An 8,494-nucleotide genomic window follows, 5' to 3' on the forward strand; every position below is an offset into this window, starting at 1 on the left:
AAGGATACAAGGTGCTGCAGGTTTCCCTTCTCACTGCTGCCCAGGTCTGCCTCGTGCTCAGCAGACCTGTGGCACTTCGGATTTCAGAGGATGCTGACGAGGCAGGGGAGCCCAGGGAGGCAGGAGTCATACCCAGCAGGTACACCAGGGCCCATGCCCATCATCTGTCTTTACAGTCCAAGCAGAAAGGCTGATGGGGTTTTTGTTTGGTTTTTTTAGGGGAGGGGAATTTATTTTTTTTAACCTTTTTTTTCGATGTGGCAAAGCAATGCCAACAGATGGAGCTGTTCAGGGCAGAGACCACTCGCTTTGGCAGAGCACAGAGGAAGCAGCGGAGGAGCATGGAATTCTAATTATTAAACATAATGAGATATGAATCATCTCCAAGCAGGAGACAAACTTTATTTACTATGCTAAAGTGAAAAAATAAGCCTGTCAACAGAGCTATAGCCTAGAATGGGGAAATCCCAGGATTGTTCCATCTCTGCATGTGAGGATGTTCCGTCCCAAGAGAGAGGAAGGGCTTCAGCAGAGGGTTGGAGCCTCACAGTTCCGTCCGGGAATCACATCATCACTCACCAGAGCTTCAAATCAAAAGCATACATTGTGCAGGACTTCTGCCTTCCTCCGAGCCTAATCCCAGACTTCAAAGCCAGGGCACATCAGCATGTCACAGACCTCAGCCGCATCATCTCCTTGGAGCTGGATCAAAGTCCTCAACCCCTGTCCCTGAACTGAGGCCACAAGTGCAGGATGAAGCCTCCACAGTTCACCAGCACCAGGGATGTGTTACAGGCTATCAGGAGGACAGGAAAGAGGAAACAACAGGTGACCCTTCTTGGGTTTGTGCATGCAAGGGTGTGGACACTGAATTTTGAGAGCTGAATTGTTTCACCAGGGAGCAAACTGGGAGGGAAAAATCCACTGTGAAGTGTTACTGCTTTTTTTTTTCCTGGCAAGGTGGACTGAAACAAAATGTAAATATAAATAATTAGAAAATTTAAGATTTAAGCTCCCATTTGGAAGACTTTTGCCTTTTTGTTATTTTCGAGTCAGGAGAATCGATTAATTACCAGGCAAGAGAAAAGGGTTTGTGTTGTTTCTGCAGCCATGTAAAAGGTTTCAGAAATGAGGAAACAAAATATTACGTAGTCTCTCTGTTATAAGCCCTGTTCCAAAAAGTATCTCCTTTTGTATAATAGATACAGGATTTCTCATGGCAAAATTACCTGAACATTGCATTGTTCTCAGCAAAAGGACGACACATGCAGTCATGGAGGGACATCTTTGAAAATTTGCAAGGCAGAAAACTTAAACTGCATCAGTACAGAAAGCAGATACAGATCCTGTGTCACCTGCACCAGCTCCACTGTTAACCAGCAGGGATGCACTGGCTTCCTCGGGTGATACTCAGTGTAAGCCTGGCACCACATTACTGTGCAGGTGATTGTTACCAGTTGTGAAAAATCTGAGAAATAAAAGAGGCAAATAAACCATGGAAAATGACAACAGAACAAAACAACAAAAAAAACAAAGCCAAAACCAAATTACTTTTGCGCCAACTAAAAGGTTCTAAATTGCGAATCAAACTGTTCTGTAATCACACAGTGTCTGGTTTCTTCCAGATTTGTGCCAGCTGGAGCTCACAGCTACCTATATTTTAGGGCTTTCTCCTGCATGGATCCTCAAGGGACTCATCAATCTCCTTACAATTCAGGAACTTATGTCGTTCTTTACTACTTCTAGCCATGTACATTAATTTAACTAGCGAAACTTAATTGTTCACCCTCTGTTAATAGTATTGAACTGAGACAAGTGATGCTGCCAGGGAAAGACAGAAGAAAGAGGAACTGAGAAGACTGGAGAGAACAGGACATAAAGATGGACATACATAAAGACAACACATGCACATATAAACCTTATTTAGAGGAGCACATCAGCCTGGGAAAGCCCACACCTAGGAGTTCCAGATGAATAGGTAATCACACTTACTAGCCAGGCTGGCCACCATTATTACCAAAAAACCCCAACACACTAAAATGTTGTTTATGGAGAAACTTTTCAGAGGCTTCAAGGGTTTTTTCAGGCACAAGTTATTCGGCTGACTCCTGAAAGTAATTCATTGCTAGAAGGGGCATCACAGCAGTGAAAACAGGCTTCAGTAACTCCTAGTGCCACGACTGCAAACCATGATGCTGTAGCATTCAGAAAGCACCCTGAAGAAATTGTGACCCATCCTTGAGGCAGGGCTTAGGCAAGGTGGGTGGTACAGTTCAGTTTTTGGGGGAAAAAATTCAACAAGTCTTATTTTCTTCATTTTGTCCAGGAGGGGTAAAAGGAAGATTTTTACTGTGTGATATTTCTGAGACCACCTAATATGTCTGTGGCTCATTCTATTGCAATTAAACCAATGAAAGACCAGAATTTGAAGCAGGTTGAAGACAAAGAACAAGTGAGTGTTGAAAACCCACCCCATTTCCTCAGATAACCGAATGCTTTTGGGTGCCACTTCCCTGCAGGGTTAGTCCCTATTGACTACCTTATTTGGGCTTGTCATCTCCACTGGAGTAAAAGTATCTTTTTGTTTTAAATGAGTTTATGTGACTTTAGAGATAGCTAAAGTGAAAACATTTTTACCGTAGCACAGCTAAAAAAAGAAGACACCTTCGGTTTCAAAATTGAAAACAAAATAAAATAGTACCAAAAGAAGAAAACAGCATTAGCTCATACCTGAACTTAAAACTCTGTCTGAGTCATATTTTGGACAACAGGATAATTCAGTTGCCATCTGCCCCTTGTATATTGTTTTTCACAGTGAACTTTACCCTGGTTTTCTGTTCATCATTTATAGTTGGGAGTTTCCTTATTTTTGAGTTCTACTTCAGGTACCTCCCTTATGTTAGTCAAGATTCTTGAAACTTACCTGGGAATAACTTTTTCTGATGAGCGAAGATGACACTCAAAATTATGTTTTTCCTATCCATTCATCCTTTTCCCTGAGGCATGAACTGGATTGCAGTTCTCAAATTGTAATGTTTTTCAAATTACGTATCACAAAGCATTTTCTGCTGTACCATGGCATTGTCTTTTGGTTTGCTAATTTTCTTTCATGGACATTACATGACACATTAATACAATAAACATGGGGTTTGAAACAATCTCCCTTCCCTCCTCAGACACACGCAGTATTACTTTCAAAGGCCATCATGTCACAACATTGACTGCTAATTACCTCAAGACTTGGCATGCTCTTATCTCCCCAGAGGAGTTCACTGCCTTCAGAAAGGGCTAGCCTCCAAACTTCAGAAACTGTTTCTTCATCCGATTGAGAATTGCACTTAATGAGAGTTGATTCCTGTAAAATTAGACACAAACGCAATTTCATAAACATGTCAAATTTTTCCCCAACAACATCCACAATGCATTGTAGCAGTTACTCCCAGAGATGGACTGGAAGCAATACGAACAACATCCAACAAAATGAATAATCACAGTTGAGTGCAATGAGGATCGTCCTGGTTTCACTGTGATGGAATAGGCGATGGGACAGAATCTTAGGCCAGCTGTGGAGTGCAGGCCATTAGCAGCTTGGAGTCAGCCAGGAGCTTAAGCTGGGAGAGGCAAAAAGTCATGGTGGCTGACCCAAGCTGGCTCACAGGTGTATCCCATCCCACAAACATCAGCCTCATTATAAAGGAGAAAGATTGCTGAGGACGGGGCTCCTTCTCCTTATCCTCATGAGGGTCGTCATCCCTGGAGAGACTCACTGGTCATTCTGCTCCTGAGGCCCGCTTTCCTGGGTTTTGTGACCACTGTACATTCACCGGCCTGAGCATAACTTTGTATATTCTATATTAGCATTAGTATTTGATGTTTCCTTAAGTCTGTTCTCATTTCAACCCATGGGTCTCTTCTCCTTTTCCCGATTCCTCTTCTCAGCTAGCGAGGGGTCATGGGGCAATAGCTCAGCCCTGGATATGGGCTAAACATAGACAAGGGGGCAGTTTCATTTTATACCTAATCTCATCTAACATCAGCCAAAAGCAGGTTATCCATCCTCTCCATCCCTCTTCCAGCTGTGCACTCCTGTGTTTCCTTCACATTAGCTCTGATATTCGGGCAGGAAGAATCATTTTGCTGAGGAAACTGACCTACCAGAGGAACATCTCCTGCAGAGTTTTACTTTTGGATTTAGTCCTGAAGGGAATGACGGGTGCATCCCGAAGTAAAAGCAGTAACATTTTCAAATGTGGACAATCTGATTTAGATCGGATCTCCTCTGGCCCACGGGCGGTAGGGCCAGGAAATTTCTGTACAGCATCACACCGCCTTGCTGTATCAGTTGGATAGAATTCACATTTTAAGGACACAATTCTAAACATTGAGTCTGATAAGTTTTCTGTCGCAGGTACGATACGTACAGATGTTACAATCCAGGCCGGTGTTGTGGTTTACTGGCACTTAACCTTGACCACGGTGGTTTTGCCACAGGCGAGTCATTTCACTGCGAACTGAAACCCGTGTTGGCGTCTGTGCTGGTTTGCAGTCTCTACGGCTCAAACACAGGCACCCCAAGTTAAACCAGGGCTGTAAAAAGGATCACCTTTAGGAAAACTATTTAAATCATGGAACTCTGCCGTGAGCCCTTGGCTAGGGAAGGGTTCCCTTTGGGGAAGCCATCGCCTATTTCCCCAGAGGAGGCTGCAGTTTAATTCTTCCACTTGGCTTTTCAAGCCCTACACACCCACCAGATATTCCCAGATAATCCTAAAAATAAGTGTGAGTCATCAAAACATCTCACACCACCTCATTTCCAAAGTGTCCAGTGTTGTCATTAAGGGACTTATAATGTTTTAAGTCCTCTAAGAGAAATACCTCCAAGGGTGATGTCGTGGCTCTACTGAAGCTGATGGAAGAGCTCCAAGCGACGTCCCTGGAGATGGGCTCACCTCAAACACTTGCCTTCATGCGATGCTTTCTGAAAACCGCATTTTAACAGCTTTGAAAGGCTTTTTGTTTTAGAAAGATTAGTCAGTCTCATTCTGTAAGTCTGTGTGGATACTCAGAACAATATAACTGTGTATAACAAACTGAGACATACGTGGACACAGGGGTTGGTAAAATTCTTGCAAAGGGTGGAGGCAGAGGAGCCAGGGTAGCTGACATTTCTGTACTTGGAGGGGGAACATGGGAAGAAGAGCAGGATAATTACCTTGCTAGGAACGGCAAACTCAAGAGTTGCTAAGGGAGCACAGGACATAAAACAAGTGTATTGCATTGCTGTCACACAGGACATTGCTAAGATAAGCGAGGGCATTATGGTTAGGGCACACAGCCATAGGAAAAGCCAGTCTCGCTGTACATGCTGCTCTTGTGTTCACTAACATATTTTATTTGGTTCATTAGGCAGGCAGGAGCAGGTAACAAGACAGACATTTACTGTGTTCAAATCACCATTAAGTGATGCTAATGGTCTTTATGGGGATTTATTACCCAGGTTATGTGGAAAAGAAAATGCTGTGTTGTTACAGGATCTGAAACAATAAAAGTCAGTGTACCAGTTCTCCCTATCTCTATGTTATCTTGTAACAGAGTGAATAATCAAGCACAGGGCTATTAGAGCAAAAAAACCTTCCACAAACTTTCCTGTAAAAGATGAGCAAAAAGAAAAGAGGAAGCTTGTATTAACCAGAGTCCTTCTCAACAAGTGATGTCAGCTGCCACATAAGATCTCAATGCAATTTCCTCAAAAGTGTAGATTCTCAGCGTTTCTTAGCAGATCTGGACTCTGAGGCACTTTCTCAACTCTCCTGCAAGGCATCGACAAAAACCTTCGCTGACACCCCATGCTAAAAGCCAGAGAAACCTTGTTTGCTCCTCGTTTAGCCATAAACCATGTCTTTCACATGAAAATCCTGGCGAGTTACAAGTTTATACTCCTTTGTCTTTTCAAATATCCCTTGGAAGACAAGCAAACACAGGTTTCTTGAAAGTTTTCACAACTACTTCCTCTTATTCTTTCCTTTATTTGTGTTTTCCTTCTACCCACTTTACAGTGATTCCTTTCTCCCATTAATGAAGTTTCTTAGTATACTCCGCTAACAAGAGCCTTTTTTTTCCTTATCTAGACATAATACTAAACTTTGCCTTAAACTCTCCAGTTCTTTTCCAAGCCTTCTCCTGCCAGTCAAGCTGATCTGAAGAATAGATTCTTTCCTAAGTCATATTTTAACCTGAAAGGTGCCCCTCTACTGAATGAGAGGATGGACTGTAGTCACCCAGAATGACAAAGGTCCAAATAGCATTAGAGGGGCAAACATTTTGAGATTTGGGAGATGCTTTTGAAATAGGGCTATATACAGACTGCAGATGGTGGTCAGTTAGTTGCAAATACAACACTGTAAAAACTTGCCATGAGATTCAATGTCTTTAAACAAATGAATCCTGCTGCCACTGAATGACTAGAACTCTTAGTGTATCTTGTTGACTCAAAGTAAAGGACTCGCATAACAACCAGAAGGAACAGAAATTATAGTGAAATTCCAAGTTTTCATTTAAAAAATGTGGAGATATATACTCTAGGACTTCCCATCTAATTGTGCGTTGTTCAGCTCAAAACAGAGTTATAGATTGTCCAGTTGCACCATTACCACATGTCACTGTAAAACGCTGCACCTGTTTCACCTGTAATACCGTAATATAGTAGTTTTGGCTTCTTTTTCCAGATTCTGCTATTAAGATACATTTTAAGTACTGACAGCAGTTACTGCAGCCTTGCTAATGCCCCTGGATTTATTACTGGGTTTGCTTCCTCTTAGGCTTCCTCCTCCTTTCACAACATTTTCCGTACTGTCCTTTACAGGGGAACAGCTGCAGTTAGCCGTCTCTTCCTCCTCAGTCAAATCTCCTATTCCAGAGTGTTTCCAGAGGTTAATCCACAGGCAGAGAAGCACACTCTTCCTTACCTACAGAATATACAAACCAGAATTCAAATCACCTCTAAGCGTTTTTTAGGGCAAGACACCTCTCCTCTGTGACCTGCCGAGCTGTGGCCCTCTGAAGTCAGTGCAGGGCCACTGCAACGCTCTTAAGGTACAGAGGCAAAGACAAAGGTACAGGAGGAAAGACAGATGGGCTATAGGGTAGGTTTGCTTCAGGCTATTATAAGCTTTTAGCAGTGAAATTTATTATGGCAGAATGACTACTCTGGCACCAACCTGTCTGCTGCAAAATACTTTAGGACATGTAATTGTGTGTTTGTGTATAAAATCAACAGTATTCAAATTGTTTGTATTTATGTGCATTTGATCTGTTTGCCCTTCCTTTATAATTTTAGCAAGCTGTTGCTGCCAACTGTATAATTTCCTCTTGGACTGTATCTGCTTACGCCAGTGGCTATAGTTATTCATCACGCACAAGAGTTTGCAGATCACGTCATTGCAAAGTGTATCCATCCTCACCATTTACTTGTCATAAGCCCCTTTTAAGTTCAAAATAGAAGTGCTGGCAGAATTACACCCATACTTAAGTCACGTAAGATCTTTCAGTGGCTTAAGTGTGAGCTGGCCGACAGGAAATTCTGCTTCTGCCAGTCTTCACTATCACCGATAAAAAAATTCACACAGACTAACACAGTCTTTTTCTCCTAAGTACTTTAGGTAGAAAGTCAGCTCTGTGCCCAGTCTGTGCTCTGCACTTTGCTTGTGATTCTCAAGACAAGAGAATCCTTTTTCACCTTTTTTTCTCTACCTAGACAGGAGGAGGAAAATTTGGACAATGAAAAGGCACGCTGCTCGATTTCAAACAAGGATTCCTAAGAAGATTTGTTTTTTTCAGAAGAAAAAGTAATAATATTTGATTGAAGTATTATATAAATACTTGCTATTTTGAGAAAAAAAGTAGTAATTTGATTGAAGTATTATATAAACACAAAAGCAAAGCAAAAGCAAAACATGTTATCTGTTGCTTGAGTTATGATTCTATACATACGTACGTACGCACACAAAATTTTGAGATCATGTATCCTGAAACTCAAATCACCATAAAGAGATACTAAGCAAGTAACAGGAAGGAACCATTTATGGATTTGCATTTTACAACCCATTCTGCCATGCTTATTCCGTGGAGGAGTGAATTTATGGCAACGTTTCTATGAAGTCAACACTGAAAAGCACTTTTAGAATGAAAGCACGCTAACACTGCTACTTTAGCTTTTCCAAAACGCCATTTCCAAACACGGCTATGTGCAAACCCATACTTACAATCTTCAGTTTTTCACTGACTCATAGCACCCATACTCCACTCACTCACTCCACAGCATCCGCACAATCACGCGACAATGCACGTCAGAGCAATTTTAATGGCTGTTACAACACAGCTTCTCTGTTGCAACATTCCTGAAGTGTTGTAGTGCAGTTTTTCATGTCATCAGACCATGAGTGTGTCACTGCAGATCCAGTCTGATACCTCAGCACAAACTACTTAAAGACAAATG

Source organism: Apaloderma vittatum, unplaced genomic scaffold (genome assembly GCF_000703405.1).
Source record: "Apaloderma vittatum isolate BGI_N311 unplaced genomic scaffold, ASM70340v1 scaffold39686, whole genome shotgun sequence".
Classification (NCBI taxonomy): Eukaryota; Metazoa; Chordata; class Aves; order Trogoniformes; family Trogonidae; genus Apaloderma; species Apaloderma vittatum.